General features: G+C 46.6%; 1 pseudogene; it reads right to left on the bottom strand.

The window, feature by feature from the left end:
• Positions 1-15861, bottom strand: part of LOC131820036 (uncharacterized) — a 1501545-nt pseudogene that overhangs the window by 1207628 nt on the left and 278056 nt on the right.

The raw sequence follows: 15861 nt of genomic DNA on the forward strand, positions 1-15861 counted from the left end.
CATTGGAACGACTCCGTGCCATTGAACCGAAATTGAGCAACATAATGTTTATGAAATCCCTCTGGACTCAGGCAGGAAAACCAGAAAGATGAAAGTTGCACTGAAAATTCCACCCCCCCCCCCGACCTGTCCAGAGTCCCCTCTTGCACAGTCCCCAAGGGGGACCTGGAGGGAGATGGAGTTTGTTTTTAACCCATGCCCAAATTTGCTTTCTTCTCCTGGTTTAAAGATATCTGAAGTTCCTGTTGTTGAAAAAAAAAATGTAACTCCTAGGTTGCATATAACAGAATAGGGTCTCCCCTCTAGCCCCCAATTCCCAACCCAAGTAAGAATCTTTATTAAGACAGAAAAAAGACCTGGTAGGCATGAGAATATACAAGAATTTTTCAAAAGAGGTGACCAATCTTAGTGAAAAGCAGGTTGGATTCCTTTTCAGGGTTCCTACAGGGGCTGACCTTCCCTCCCATAGACTCCTTGAAAGGGGAATTTGCGGGACCTGATGGGATGTTGGAATCCTGCAGGGGGAGAGAAGAGAAAAAGGGATTAGAAAGAAGGATTTCATATGCCCATCCACTTGTCTGATGATGGCTGGGAATAAATGACCCTATCTACTTTGACTTGGGGAGTAAAATAAAGATAAGACAAGAATTCTAACATGGAGATACGTAAAGAAGCACCTGGTACCAAACACTCTCCCAATGCTTCCACAAGGTGATGGATCCCAGCCCCATAAACACAGTCCCACTATGGCCCTGATGCTGAATGGCTTCCTCCCACAAAATAGTCCAAACTGGTCATATGAACTGGGTGTGACATGCTGATATCACTGGCAGCTCACCCACAGCTAAGAATGAAAATCCCCTCATTTCCCCCAATCTTTAGACAATTTAACCTCAGCCTCTGGGAGTCATACCTTGAGCTCCATCTGCAGGCTTGGCAGATAGGAAAGTAAGTAGAAGATCCCTGTATGCATGGGGTGGGATAGGGGTCACGCAGCAGCCCTTGTAGAGAAATACGTCTGTTGACATTTCCCCTGCCAAGAACCTGGAAGGCTTATGTTGCGGAACCCATCTTCAACTGTGCAAATGCAATGCACTGCGAACCTGTGGGTGTTTAGACTTTTGAAGGAAATCCACCTGGACAGCAGGTGGAGATGTTGCCCAAGCCTGAGGAAGGCTAACCACTGCCAGGCCACCAGCTGTTTTCCATCTCCTGGCCTCTGAGATTCCTCTCCCAGAACAGACTAGGTTCCCCAAAGGAGCCAGAGGGATCTTCACAAAATGCAAATCAGATCACCTCTTGCAAAACGTTTGAAAACCTTCCATTGCTTTGAGATAAAGACCAATATCCTCCCCCTGGCCTGGGACTCCAATGTGGGCTGGTACTTGTCAACCCTAGTGGCTTCATCTAGAATACCCCACCATCCATCTCTGAGTTCCAACCACTCTAGCTGACCTCTGAGAGTACCTGGAAATAATCTGGCCACAGGACCTTTACATGCACTGCCCCTTCTTGTCTGGAATCCTCTACTCCCTGACCTTGTCATGAGACCTCAGCTCATGAGCCTCCTCCTGGGGAAACCTCAGACATACCCACCATCTGGGTCAGGTTTCATCATAATAAGCTGCCCCGCAGTCATGTTCCTCCTTATGGAGCAGTTATCTCTTGTTTATAGATATCCTCTAGTATGCTTAATCTCTGTCTCCCCACTGGACTGTAGGCTCTAGGAGAATAAGCCGGGTATGTCTTGGCATATTACTATAGCAGTTACACGGAACCTGGCACATGGTGGGTGCACAATAATTGGACACATGAATGAATGGACGTGTATGGGTGAAGGGGTAGATGAACGGATAGGTGGGTGGGTGGCTGGGTGGGTCACCGGCTTTTGTTGACATTGGTTTCTGAGATTGAACATTTTTATCAAGTAGCAAAAGTTGAGGTCATCAAAATACAAAACAAAAGGCTACCGAAGGATAAGAAATGCCAAAGTAGAAGCCGAACGAAACAGCAACAATGATGCTGGCAGAGAGGAAGGCCCACCGATTCATTCATTTATTCATTCTTACAATGCTCTGAGCTCCTACAACACCCAGGCACTAGGATGTTGCTGGGGTAGCAGTGGGGTAACTCACTAGCTGTTGGGGGGTCCTCTTGTGGAGGGGGGTTTGGATTTGGATTTGGATGGAGAGGTCTCACTTGGTTTGACTAAGTTCTGGCCTGGAGTAACCCTGACCAAATACCTCACAATGCTTGACACCTACCACTTTGCAGGATCATACTATTGTCCTTCGTCCCCACGGGAGGGAAGTACAACATTTATGGGCAGAAGTCTGGAAGCTGAACTCCCCTTGGCCTCCAGCAGGCTGACATCTCTCTAGAGTGGGGGATGGTAGGCAATTACATTCTATTCCCATCTCAGACAAGCAACAACAGAGGACAGAATTTGGCTCGATGTATTTTGCTTGTAATGGGATACACTAATGGCATATTGGAAATTCACATTTAAAATACATCTCTCCTTTCTGTAAAATGAGATAGCATCTACCGATCCGGGAAATGAACGTCTAACTTAAATCCAAGCCATGGGCTGGGAGTGCGGGCCCAGGCATGGTCCAGCATGTTCCAGGTGGTCCAGCCCATCCTGACACACATCACAGAGCCCTATCCCCTCCCCTCCATTCATTTTACTTCTTAGCAAAATCGTTACAGAGAATATTGAACTACCTTACAGAGACATATTTACTCCCCTTATCTTCCCTCCGTCTCTCTTGATTAAAAGCTATGTGTGATATTTGTAGTTATCAAACATCAATATTTGGCATGGATTTACGAAATGGAGATGCGGAGAAGAAAGGAATCTGACCATTTCTATAAAGGGTAAAACCCTGAGCAAACAGACTGCATTTCTTATTAGGGGCAGTAAAGAGCAGAGACTCATTTCAGAAGGGACCAGTCAGGCTGCACCCCAGCTGGCTTTGTGAAGCTGATGATCGGGGCTCAAAATTAGATTCCAGATTTCATCAGGAGAGCCAGCTCCCTTCTGAGGGTAGGGAAGGAGGTGAGGGGGAGAGAATCACATAGCCTATCCGACAACTATTACAGCTGGCTGGAAGGCAAACCTCCTCCCCAAGGAGCTAAGCCCAGCACTCAAAGTGGGCAGAGCTGAAATACTAATGAGTTAACCTTTCCTTGGTGCCCACCCCTAAGGCTCTACCTATGTTAATTCATTTAATCCTCACAACAACCTGATGTACCAACGCCATTTTACAAACATGAAAAGTGTGGCACAGAGAAGTCCAGCTGCTTGCCAGGGCTTATGCAAGAAGGAAGAGACAGAGCTAGGGGGACAACGTCTGCATTTTGGTTCCAAGTGGGGTTCACATAAACACTGCACCACACTGCCCTCTGGGATCTCCAGGGCTGAGCTGCTTGCTCAGAATCCCTGGTATTTGGTGCCTAAGACCTGCTGCCATCCTGCAGGCATGCCTGCTTTGGGCCCCCACCATCACCGACCAGGGACATGGCCTTTGCCGAGTTAGCAGACACTCGGTGTGCCCCTCTGAACACTGGCCCCTCTGGGGTGTTATGACAACACATGACATATGCACTTAAAGGGCATGCAAGGGAGATTCATATTCAATGGTGTGAGAGTGATCTTTTGTACAACAGCTTTGGAAGATTTTGGGGTAGAATTTACTAAACCAAAACATGTGTCTACCATGTGACCAAACAAATATGTCCCTTGGCATAGTCCCAAAAGAAATGGGCGCTTTTGTCCACCAAACAATGGGTACAAGAGTACACATGCCCCAAAACTGAAAACAACTCAAATGCTCATCAACGATTCCAGACAATAACGGTATAATCAATAAAACGGGATTCCACAATTCAAAGTCAACAATTTAAAAAGAGCCACTACTGATACATGCAGTGACAGAGCTAGACGTCCTGGGGATGCTGCTGAAGAGAAGTAGGCAGATGCACTTCTACTATGCAGTTCACATCAAGTTCATGAACAAGCAAAATCAGTCTTCGGTGACTGAAACTGAGGAGGGTAGTTGGGGAGCGGTAGTACTGACTTTGGCAGAGGCACAAAGAAGGCTTTTGGGGTGCTACAAACCAATAAGACTGATCCTTTCACTCACTCATGAGTTTTGTTAACAAGTATTTATTGAGTACGCCCTGTGTTTTAGACACTTCCTCAGGAGGTGGGGAGAGGACAAGACCCTCAATCCCGACCCGAAGTTGGATCTAACATTGGAAACCTGTCAGTATCACTGTGTCTCCAGGGGGCACAACCATCCTCAGGGACCTGGAAAAACCGCTCAATAGATTTCCCTCTTTTATCTGGCAGAAAGCGGTGGGCAGAAATGGCAGGGATGCCATTTCTCAGAGCAGAGCAGCAGACCTCTGCACTCCCTGTGCCCGAGGTCGCAAGCACCACTTAGCATTTCACCCTGGCAAGCCTGGCTTGCTTTAATCAGGATCACGTGGCCAAAATCATGTGCGACGTTTTGAAGGGAAAGAATTTAAGCCTCCATGTCTCACTGCCCCGAGTATCAGCTTTGTCCTTCTGCTCTTAATGCTGTTATCTCGTGCACACACTTGGTTTTCTGCCGAGCAGACACTATAGAAAGGCATATTAGTGATGAGAAGCAGAGCGTGCCTAGAAGCTGGGGTGCTGAGCTGCTGACCCTCTGCCCCCAAGGCCTGCTCTGACGGGGCGGAGGAGTGAAAAATGCCCAAGAGGGACCAAGGCTTCCTCCAGTCACTCAGCTCTCAAGCCAGGTCCCAGGGAGATCTTTCTAAAATGCAAATCGGATCGAGATAAATCACCAGCTTAAAACCCTTCTGTGGCCCCACACCAATCACATCAAAACCTCAACTCCTGCCCATGATGGAGCACCGAGGCATGTCTGTTTCTCCAATATGCCCTCTTCTAGAATCTGAGTCAGACTGAAGTCCATGCCCATGATGGTCTCTCTACCTTGAACCCCTGGCCCCCACAGCCAGTGTTGAGGATCCCCCTTGCCCATCAAGACTCTAAGTGTCACTTCCTCCATGGAGCCTTCTCTGACCACCTATTCATGCCACCACCTAATTTTGTATTCTGTCTCCACTAAAAAGCAATCAGATTATGCCTCAATTATGGGTTTGTTTGTTTTTTTTTTTTAATTCATTGTTTTCATCCCCTCATTCACCGCAAGCCCTTTAAGGGCAGGGTCTGAGTCTACCTCATTTCTGTACCTTTGGACTCTTAACAGTGACTGCAAGAGAGTTTCAGAGAGGGGAGTGAAGAGAGGGGTATAAGGCAAGGGTAAGTGAGGAGAAGTTGGTGAGGGAGTAAAGCCGGGATGCAGGACAGAAGGCATCCAGTGGACGGAGAAACTCAATGCAATGGAAGGACTTAGGAAAAATTTTTGAACAAAGCTTTTCCAGTGGATCTTGAAGGATGATTAGGAACTTAGTTAGACTGGGGGTGGGGGGCAGTGAGTCAAGAAGAGGGGATAACCTGTGCAAGGGCCCACAGTCAGGGAATACGGTACATGGTGACAGGAGAGCCAAGGCCAGAGGAGTGGCAAGATGGGGGCCAAACCCCAAGTTTGCCATCAGAGTTTGCACTCTAATCTCACTTCACATGGAGCTACTGAAGCATGCTCAGTAGGGAGGGTCATGGTCATGGTCAAGCACCTGAGGCTGATCAAAGCACAGGACGGGTCAAAGCTGGTTATATAATCCAGATGTGCCGTAACAAGTGTAAACCAGAGTATTGGTCTGCTAGGGATATGCCAAGAGGAGAGTAGACAAATTCTGCTGACTTGAAACTGGGAGGAAGCTAGGGAAATGCAAAGGATGCTGGGGGATGGGAGGATAGAAATGCCCTTGAATAGACAGGAAGGGGAGCACTGGAGAGGCAGGGCAGGAGGCCGCTCTGTGTTGGCTGTTGTGAGTCCCCATGAGATACCTGGCATTGGGATGGCACCCATGCTCCCAATGTCCCCTAATTACTGATCATTAATAATTAACAGTACCAGTCTCTCCTTCTGGGGGCAGAAATTGCCTTAGCACTACTCCTGTTTGACGGGCATCTATACATGTGGTGTTACCTATTTCCCTGGTTACAGACATCACAACCTGGGATCAGGGGGTTGAGAGCTGAAAGAGCCTGGCAAACCTACATTTGGAAGGTAGATAAGGAAGCTGAAATCCTGGGAGGGCTGGAAGCAGAACCAGGGATGAAATCCAGCCCAATGCACCAAGGCTCCTGCTCATACATTCTGCTGCCTCTTGGAGTGTGAAACGGCACAGGCCTGTCAGCACTCACAGTGATTATGAACCAGAGCATAAATGACGAACAAACCTGCCTCAAGAAGAAACTGGCTCCTTTTCTTCCCCCCCCCCCCCCAGAATCTGGCATCAAATCATAGTCAATCACCAGCGGAAATAAAGGCTGGGTGATTGCGTGTGCATGCACAGAGGTGTGTACAAGGGAACAGGATGGTGTTTTCTTCCTAGACCTTCATTCACATCTATCCCTCTAAACAACACAGATCACTTTTGCTAAATTCCAAAAGGTGGCAGCATTTCATTAAATATTCATTTGCTGTGGAGGCTGCAGCAGGGAGTGTGCCACAGAATCGACACGGGGAGGAAGACACCCGGATGGCTGGGGGGGTCAGGAAGGCTGGAGAGTCCTGCACTGCCATGGGGGCTGGTGCATGGGGGAGTTATGAGCCCTTTAATCGGGGAGGAAGAGGAGGATGCTGACCGGAGAGCACTTGGTCCCAAGACAGGGAGAAAGTTGGATTTGTCTCTGGATTTCCATGAGCAACTATCTGGGGGTGGACAGAACCAAGTTTATGCCATAGATCATCCTTCTACTAGAGTAGGGGCAGGACCTGTGACTTGGCCTCTAACTGACAGAAAATGTGATGGAATGCCACATATGTGACTATATTAGGAGACACACACACACATGACTCCATCTTGCTAGCATGCCCAGGAGACTCTCCTGGTGGCCCTGAGAAAGTAAGCTGCCAAGATGTGAACTGCCTATGATGACGGCGATGTGACAGGGAACTGCAAGGCAGCTTCTATGAACAGAGGACTTCCACCCTACCGTTGCAAGGAACTGAATTCTTCCAACAACCACTGGAGCTCAGAGGGGACCCAAGCTCCAGATGAGACCCCAATCTTGGCTGACACCTTGACTGCAGCCTTGTTAGAGCCTGAGCAGAGGACCCAGCCATGCATTTCCAGACCCTTGACACTTGTTAGCTGAGATAATAAACAGGTGTTGCTTTAAACTAAGTTACTGGCAATTTTTTGTGCAACAAAAGAAAGCAAACACCATGTATTTCCACTTCAGAAGAGTAGAGAGGTTAAGAAATAGAGCTCAGGAATGAAGCAGACCTAGTAGGAACTTGGGCTCTGCCACTTAACTGTACTGGGTCTCCAAGAGAATCAAGAAAGAAAAAGTGAGAGTAATAATGTTCTTCACGCTGGGGCAGGGTCACCTCCATCCACTTTAGGACACATTTGCTCCCAGAATGGACTGTGGATCTGCAAGATTCTCACTTGGTTTCATTTCCTAACTGTCCCCCATCATGTGGCCATTTGGCCACAGATGACCCCAATATTTAAAGACAAGTATATGTCATGACTCCACCATGTCACCCCAATACAACCATTTCATGTGGCACCTAAGCAAAGACCTCAATTTGTTCTAATATTCAAAGAAAGGGTGGCTGTCTGAGATATACCAAGGGGTAGAAAGGCTTCCAACCTGTCATCCTCTAGTTATCCTTAACATGTAACTTTGACCAGGTATCATTTCTACCTTACCTGCTGATTCCAGAATCAACCCCACATCTAAGATGTTCCCAGAAATGTTCCTTACACTACTAAACCAGGTGGTCCTATCCTCAGTGCAACCCAGCTAAGGAAACAGTCGAAACCAGATTAAGTCCCAGAAACACCACTCATTATCTAGGATACTCTGAGACTATTCCTCACCTGCAGAAATGGGGGTGGGGACAGTTCTTCCTTAATTGGGCTACTCTGGGGTATAAACGAGATAATGCACTTGAAACACTCAGCACAATGCCAGATACTTCCTAGGTGCTCATAATGCTGGCTATCATTGTTATTATGTCCTAGCTCCTGGATGCCAGAGAATGGCACCTGCTGTATCCAGAAAAAGCCATTTCTGGGAAGTGGTACCCAAGTGGAAAGCCAGGGGTCAGAACTGGGGGGAGCTGGGTGGCAGCTGGGCAGGGCAGTGAGTGGAAATGGTGGCGAGATGCCAAGGCCTAAGGCATTCTGGCTCCTGGAGCGGCCAAGGACCAAAAAAATCTGCCTCCAGGCCTTGCTTCAGTGCTGTGAGCCTCATTTTTCACTCTTCCAAGGGGACTGTAGCATTTCTAGGACAATTAAGAATAAAACTTTAATAAAATGCCATCAGCTTCCCTGGGTATCCTCACTGAACAGCCCAGACTCACTGCTTAATTTTATAAATAGTCATTACCAACATTATTATTATTACTACTCCTGCTATCAAGGAGAATAACCACTCGCTGTAAAAAAAATAAATAAAACTGGAAGAGTCCAAAGAAAAATGTAAAACCACCAATTTAGTTGAATTCCCCATCTGCCTTTCTGACACCTCTCTCTGCATTCAGAGAAAGGGAGATATATGAATATAATTGCACATAATTGGAATAATATGATATATGCGGTATTTCTCACTCAACAATATGTCATGAGCATCTTTCCAAGTCCATAAACATAAATCCTTGCCACGAAATTCTAGCAGCAGCTTGAATTGGACTTTATGGATGTATGTAATTTACTTAAACAATTCCTTATTGATGGATATTGAGGCTGTCTTTTTATTATTATTATTATTTTGCTAATACAACCATCCCTCAACAAATAGACAAACACAGCTTCTCATACTCATCCATTCATCCCCGAGGTATAAATTCTTAGAAGTGTCATTACTGCATCGGAGTGAACATGTTTTACACTTTGAAACCTGTGAGACAGGCTGCCGACCAGAATTGTTAGTCACCAACGTGCTGCCAACAATGTAAGTCACAAAAATGACTGCTTCTACCTATGACTTATTAGGCTAGGAAGCTGACCCATGGATTCCAGCCAGAAGGACCCAGACTGGCAGCACCGTGAAAGTCAAAGGTGGAGAAGGAGGAACGGGTTAGGGTTGTTGATCTCAGAAAACCTCTGAAGTTTCTCTAACAGGACAGCATCTTCGCTTCCAGTAGAGAGAACCCATCATCTTTAATGAGGTGGGACTTGGGGCCAGGGAATAGCTAACCCAATCCAACAATGCTGAAAATCAAGGGGGTGCTCTTCTAAGATCCTGACACATGGAGAGATCTCAAGGCACCTTTGGCTCTATTGTGGACAATGAGCATTAAAGTGGAAGGTTTTCTCCCCACTTTTCCATCCTTCCCTTTAAAAGCTCCTGCAGAGCAAGGCCACATTCAAGACTCTGGTGAGTTGCTTCCCTGTTCCATGCTTAATTTTTCCACCTGCAAAATGGGTTCAGTATCTTTAGGTTTCCTTCTCACAGATGTGGCATGATGCTACAGGACATGGTTATTCTAAGATTATGAAAAGTGTGCTAGCCAGCCTCCAAAAGGGCCCCCAGTGATCTCTCCCCTCTGGGTATCTCCATTCATGTGTAGCCGTCTGCCACAATTTCATTAGGGTTGGTTTGCATGAGGGACAGAATATGGCAGAGGTGACAGTACGTGGATTCTGAGGAGAGATCATAAAACACATCACAGCTTTTGCCTTGCTCTCTCCCCCTGCTAGAGAGCCATGTCAGTAGGACACTCAAGTGGCTTTATGGAGAGGTCCACATTGCAGGAGCTGAAGCCACCCACCAGGAACAAGGCAGTCTAAAAGTGGATGCCCCAGCCCCACTCAAGCCTGTGGATGAAGACAGTGCCAGCTCGGGCGAGACCTGAACGAGAACTAGTCGTCTAAGCCGCTCCCGGATTCCTGAGCCACAGAAACTGTGAGACAATGTTTGTCCTTTTAAACCATCAAGGTGCAGCGTACTTTTTCATGTGCCAAGACATAAAATCCTCTTTCCTGATCCGTGAATCATTTCCCCCTCTACAAAATGGGAAGACATTGCACAGACACGCTGTGGAGTTACAGACGGTGACAGAGTCAACCAGAGAGGGAGGCCAGGCTGTGTGACCTTGGGCACATTCTGTACTTGGTTTTCAGTTTCCTCACCCAAAAAACGAAGACAGAAACAGCACTTACCCGACGGGGTCATTGAGGGGACTGACTCAGCACCGAGAGGAAACACTTGGTTGGATGTCAGGTGGGACAAGAAAGCCAGTAGTGTGACTGTCACTTCTCAACATTTTTCATCTTCCTCCTCCATTCAGCGTCACAGATAGACACACTTCTTTCAGGTGGTTCAGCAATGAGTTTATAATAAAACTCCAGCTTCAAAAGTCATTTGGGGGGAACAGACAGAGGCCAAGGAGCGGGTCCTTCGAGGGTCCAGTTTGCACCCAGTATCAGCATAGACTGGGAACACACCAAACATGGACACACACAGAGATGCCGACCAAGGTCACATCAACGTCCTTTGATAAAAGAACTTACTCTCCGCCATTCTCTTATCACCACTTGCCACATCTACATATTACCTCCACACTGTTCTTCATCTGCACTCTTTTCTAAGTCAACTCACATCTTTAAAAACATATTTTCCAAAAAAATTTTTCATAGCGCTACCATAAATGGAAAGCCAGTATCGCTTGCTGTAAATAAAGATAATCATGAGACCAAACACATCGTGACTAATACAAATGTGCCCCTTCCAATCATCTCACGGTCACCAGCTATCAACAAACAGAACACGCTTTAGGACTGCACCACATAGCTGCCACATCCCAGAGAGGACAAGCAGGGATGTTTCTGGAACTCTAAGTGCAGGGAGCATCCCTGCCCCTGTACACCTGGTGACACAGGCAAGGGGCACAGGAATTCATTTCTAGCACCATCCACAGTCCTTTGCCCTAATGACCCAAATTCCACACCATCATGTGGGCCTTTCAAGCCACTCATAGGCATTCCGGTCTCTACCGTGGAATCAATCAAATGATGTTAAACTTCCTTTCATTTTCCCACCACCGCGGGATCCATCTCTGTATCAAGAAGCAAAGAGACCAGCGCATGGCCCTCTGCCAGTCACTGTTCCCCCAGACCTGTCCCCCAGGTAGGCCGGGCCCTTCCCCGAGGGAGATGTTCAGCTTTCGTATCATGTACTGCGAAACACGGGCTGAGACTCTGGCCCCACATGTCTCCTAATAGAAATTCTGTGAGTGCCCAGGAACATTTATTCCCCTCAAACACAGTTACTCCTCCAGCAAGATCAGTTTCAGGTAAAAACCAGTCCCGGTGATTGATGACGGAGACCAAGAAGGCTGAAAAGGATGCAAAAGCAGTTTCTGAGTCTAATCTGTTCAGCAAAATGCTTCTACTTACTGAGTCTTCTGGACTGTTCCTGGCACTGGAGAGGAGGGCGGAGTTCTCAGATTTGTAGTCCTGGTAAAAAGAAAAAACAAAAACAGGTGGGGGAACCCATATTGAAGACAAAATTCCAATCTGGAGTAACCCAGGGTGGCATGACCCCCCAGTCTCTCGCCACATTTACCCAAAGGACTTTCTCTCCTTCTCTCTGGCCCCCTCCAGGAGGGGTCTAGGCCTGTACTGCTATTACAGCAGCCCCGAGGCACATAGGACTAATCTGACTGAAACGTGCTGTAAGTACACATTACCTGCTGGATTTTGAAGGCACTTGTGAGAAAAATAAAATGATTGTAAAATCTCTTTCATACTCATACACCATCAATATTTTACACTGATTACATGTTAAAATGATATTTAAATACCTAAAAATAAAGAGTTGTATTTAAATTCATAAATATACTATGAATATTTGAAGTAAAACATAGTATTATAATTAACTTCATCTGTTACTTTTTAATGTGGCTACTAGAAAATTTTGACTTCCATGTGTGGCCCTCCTGATGCCTCTATCAGGCAGCCCTGGCTAGATTCTTCTCTGAGCGTGCATACTCCACCCTAGCTGGAGGGCCACACCCAGCTGCCCTGTGGCGGGTGCAGGTTGCCTTTCCACTGCGTCACCCAGCAACAGATGCCGCTCCTGGAGTGCGCACACTATTGTGCCCTTTTTGCTCTCTGTGTGCTTTTTTCTTTAACCCTCACAAGAATATCAGAAACAGGTCTCAATCTCAGCCCCACATTATAGTTACAGAAGCACAGAGGCTGAGAACCTGTCCAAAGTACCCCAGCGGGGATGCGGGAGAGCCAGGGCTTGGGCCCCCATGTGAACAGACGGATAGCTGTCTTGCTGTTGCATTCTCCCTCTGAGACCTTTATCTACTTCTCCATGAGGCACATAAGAGCTTGTGACAGTCACCATCGGACTCTGGGGAGCTGCTCCCACCTCAGAAGTGGCAGCAGTTCCTAAAGCTCCAAATTGTCATTAACTGAACATTACAGGGGTTTGACCTGAAGTCACCTCTTCAACCTCCTGGGCAGAGACAAAGCAGTCTAAGCTTTCACGCACAAGCGAGGGAGACAGAGATATAGACAGAGACCAAGAGATCAAAAGAGACAGAGGACGAAAGACAGGAAAAGAGAGAAACAGAGAGCGAAGAAGCAGCCTACTCTCCAGCACTGGCCACAAGTTACTCAGACCCATGCACGGAGTTCTGTCAATAGTTCATGCACACCAATAAGACAAACACCTCTTGGTATTTCCCTTTTTTGCAGTTTTGCCGTAGACACTGGTCATGGAAAAATCCAATGACCAGAAGATCAAAATCGTCCTTGTATCCTTCTGTCCTCTATGTGGAGCATGGTCCCCCACCCGCCACTCCCTCAGTTTACTGAAATGATTAATGAATTGAGGGAAGGAGGCAAGGAGGGAGGGAGAGAGAGGGAGAGAGCGAGGGATAGAAGCACAAATCATGGTTCCCCTTCCAGAGACTGCCTAAAGCAGCAGCCTGGGAGGGGAGGGAAGGGAAAAGATGTTGCCAAAGGCACGATTTTGCAGACAGATGCACAAATGTCTTTGGCCTGAGAATCGCTGTTGTTTCTGCTTTCCTTCTTGGCCCCATTTTACATATGAGCCAACTAAAAACTACACTTGAATGAGGAGTTCAGGTCCATAGCAGATCTCACCTAATTGACAAAGGTCCAACTGTTACAGATCCCCTGGTGGGCTTGTCTACTGAGTGGTCATCTCTTTGAAAGGGACCCATCCCCCTGCCTACTTCCACCTGGTCTAGGGATGAACACATGCCCAAGTAGCACCAACCAATGACTCATTCTCAGGAACAGGGATCAAGATACTGATCTTGATCAAGATCAGTATCTTGAGACGGTCCTTGGGCTCCAGGGGTCCAAAGCGCTTGTGTTAAAAGCCAGTATTGGCTTCATAGCAACCAACACCCTGGGAAAGTGAAGTTTGGATCAAGCTAAAACTAAGCCTTTCAGAGGAAGCTGACCAGAACAAAGGAGAAAAAAGGCCCCAGGCAGGCCATTCCTACCACCATGATGGGCCTGGAAATAGTCTCAAGTACGGAAACACATTCAAATATGATCTTACATGGGAACCTTGTCACCTGAGGAACTCCTATCCAGCTGCCACCCGTAGAGACTTCTCTCCTTCTCTTTGTCTCTTCCTCACTTCTCACCCCTCTCCCACCAGCCAGCAGCCCAGGCTCCCACTCAGCTGATTATCCCTGGTTGTGGTACCTCCACTTCATGTTAACTAGTTGGGTGCCTTCATCTGAGAGATGGGGACAGCACCAACTCAGTCCATTCTTCTCAGAAAACTTTCTGACATCTTTAGACCTTTTTGTACCCTGTAACTGTACACATACCCATTTGGATTAGCAGCCCTCAGCCTTGTAAACACAGTCCCTGTATTATCCTGAACAAAGCAGCAGACTCTACACCTAGTCCCCCATGCCTGTTTCCATCCTTACCTTGAGCACAGTGACAAGCACAGATGTAGGATCTAAGCCAGAAACAGATAAGAGATAATATCTCTCAAACAGAGGAGAGAGAATGGTTGTCTGACATTGTTCTGGTTTCCAGAAAGCCTCACTTGCCTCCCTGAGTCCTTACAATAAACCTCTACATCTTTCAACTCAAGCTGGTACATCCTAATGAAAATTTTTCATTAGGAAAGAAAAGATCTGACTATCTAGGTCTAAGATCTGACTTCCCAGGTCATGGACTACCACCACCCTAAGCAACCTACAGTTGCTGCCCACTTCCCTTTGTTCCAAGTACAGATGACCCCTTCCCTGGGCCTCAGCCCTATTCGTGGAAGTCCAGTATTTTGCCCTTGGAATTTTCATCCTCCTGTGTCTTGGTTTACCGATTTTGAAAGCTAGGACGGACACGAATCACCAATGGTGAGAACTGGGCCAGTTCAAACAATGATCAAGCCAGAGAGCCCCACAGGTCCATCCCGCATCATCCTCTAGGGGATTTGGTGTGAACTGGTGTCACCTCCCAAAGAATATGACAGACAACATTAGAATGTCACATCCTTTGCATAAGAATGACCTTTAAAGAGTTTATCCTTCAAATTAACAGAAGGCGAAGACCACAGCTAAAGAACAGAAATTATGGTGTGAGTTGGGATCATGGTGGGTTCCCATGGATGGAACTAGTAAGGCCTATAGGGATCTCGGTTGGGAAAGACAGGTGGGGTCAGTTCGTTAACTGTTTACCAAGCTCCCTGGGCCCACTGTACCCAAAAATGTCCTGACCACAGTGGTGTGATACACTTGGAGAAGTCTGTATACTGAGAGAAACAAGGAAGGCTGAAGAGCCTACCAAACCATATCGTGACCTCTAAGTGATCACAGACAACAGGCCTCTCTACAATGCTGAGGAGGCCGCATTTGCGGCAAAAAATCAGAGTCACTCCTCCATGTGTGAATCAACTGGAGGACCTAACATAATCAAGTAGTGTATAGCTTTTTATCATCTCAGAGTGATAGAATTAGACATTCTAATTATGACCCAAAGCTAAAAGCCATTAAAAGGGGCACCTGGGTGGCTCAGTCTGTTAAGGGTCTGCCTTCAGCTCAGCTCATGATCCCAGGATCCTGGGATCGAGCCCTGGGTTAGGCTCCTGCTTCTCCTTCTGCTGCCTCCACTGCTTGTGCTCTCTTTGTCAAATAAATAAATAAAATCTTAAAAAAAAAAAAAAGACTTTCAAAAAATAAATAAAAACCGTAAAAAATGAATAAAAATTTCAAGTAAAGTATATTCTGTGTGAAAAATAAGGCCATAAAGTGTAAGACAAAGGACAGTATAAAAAATATATATAACTCACTGAACAAAGGGGTAGTTTCCTACACTTATAAAGAGCTCCCTCAAATAATGAGAAAACATCAAAGGAAGTCAAAGGAAAAATACGAGCAAGGGTGATGCACAGCTCACAAAGCAGATGGTGATGCAAACGTCTGTTGCACACATTAAAAGATCCTTGACTTCACCCATAATAGAAGAAATGCAAATTAAGATGATGCATTATTTTTTTACTGAAATTGGCAAAGAGGAAGGCTGAGCCAGGTAGCAAGCTGGTCAGAGCGTGAAAAACCATGTGTTCTAATACACAGTGTAAGTACACATTGGTCAACATGTTAAAACTTGGTAATATTTGAACTAGCATTTCTATGTCTTAGAATTTCTGCTATGGAGTGTCTGCACATGTGGAAAATGACCAATGCCAAGGATATGCGCCAAAGCATA

This window comes from Mustela lutreola, chromosome 17 (assembly GCF_030435805.1).
Source record: "Mustela lutreola isolate mMusLut2 chromosome 17, mMusLut2.pri, whole genome shotgun sequence".
NCBI classification, from domain to species: domain Eukaryota; kingdom Metazoa; phylum Chordata; class Mammalia; order Carnivora; family Mustelidae; genus Mustela; species Mustela lutreola.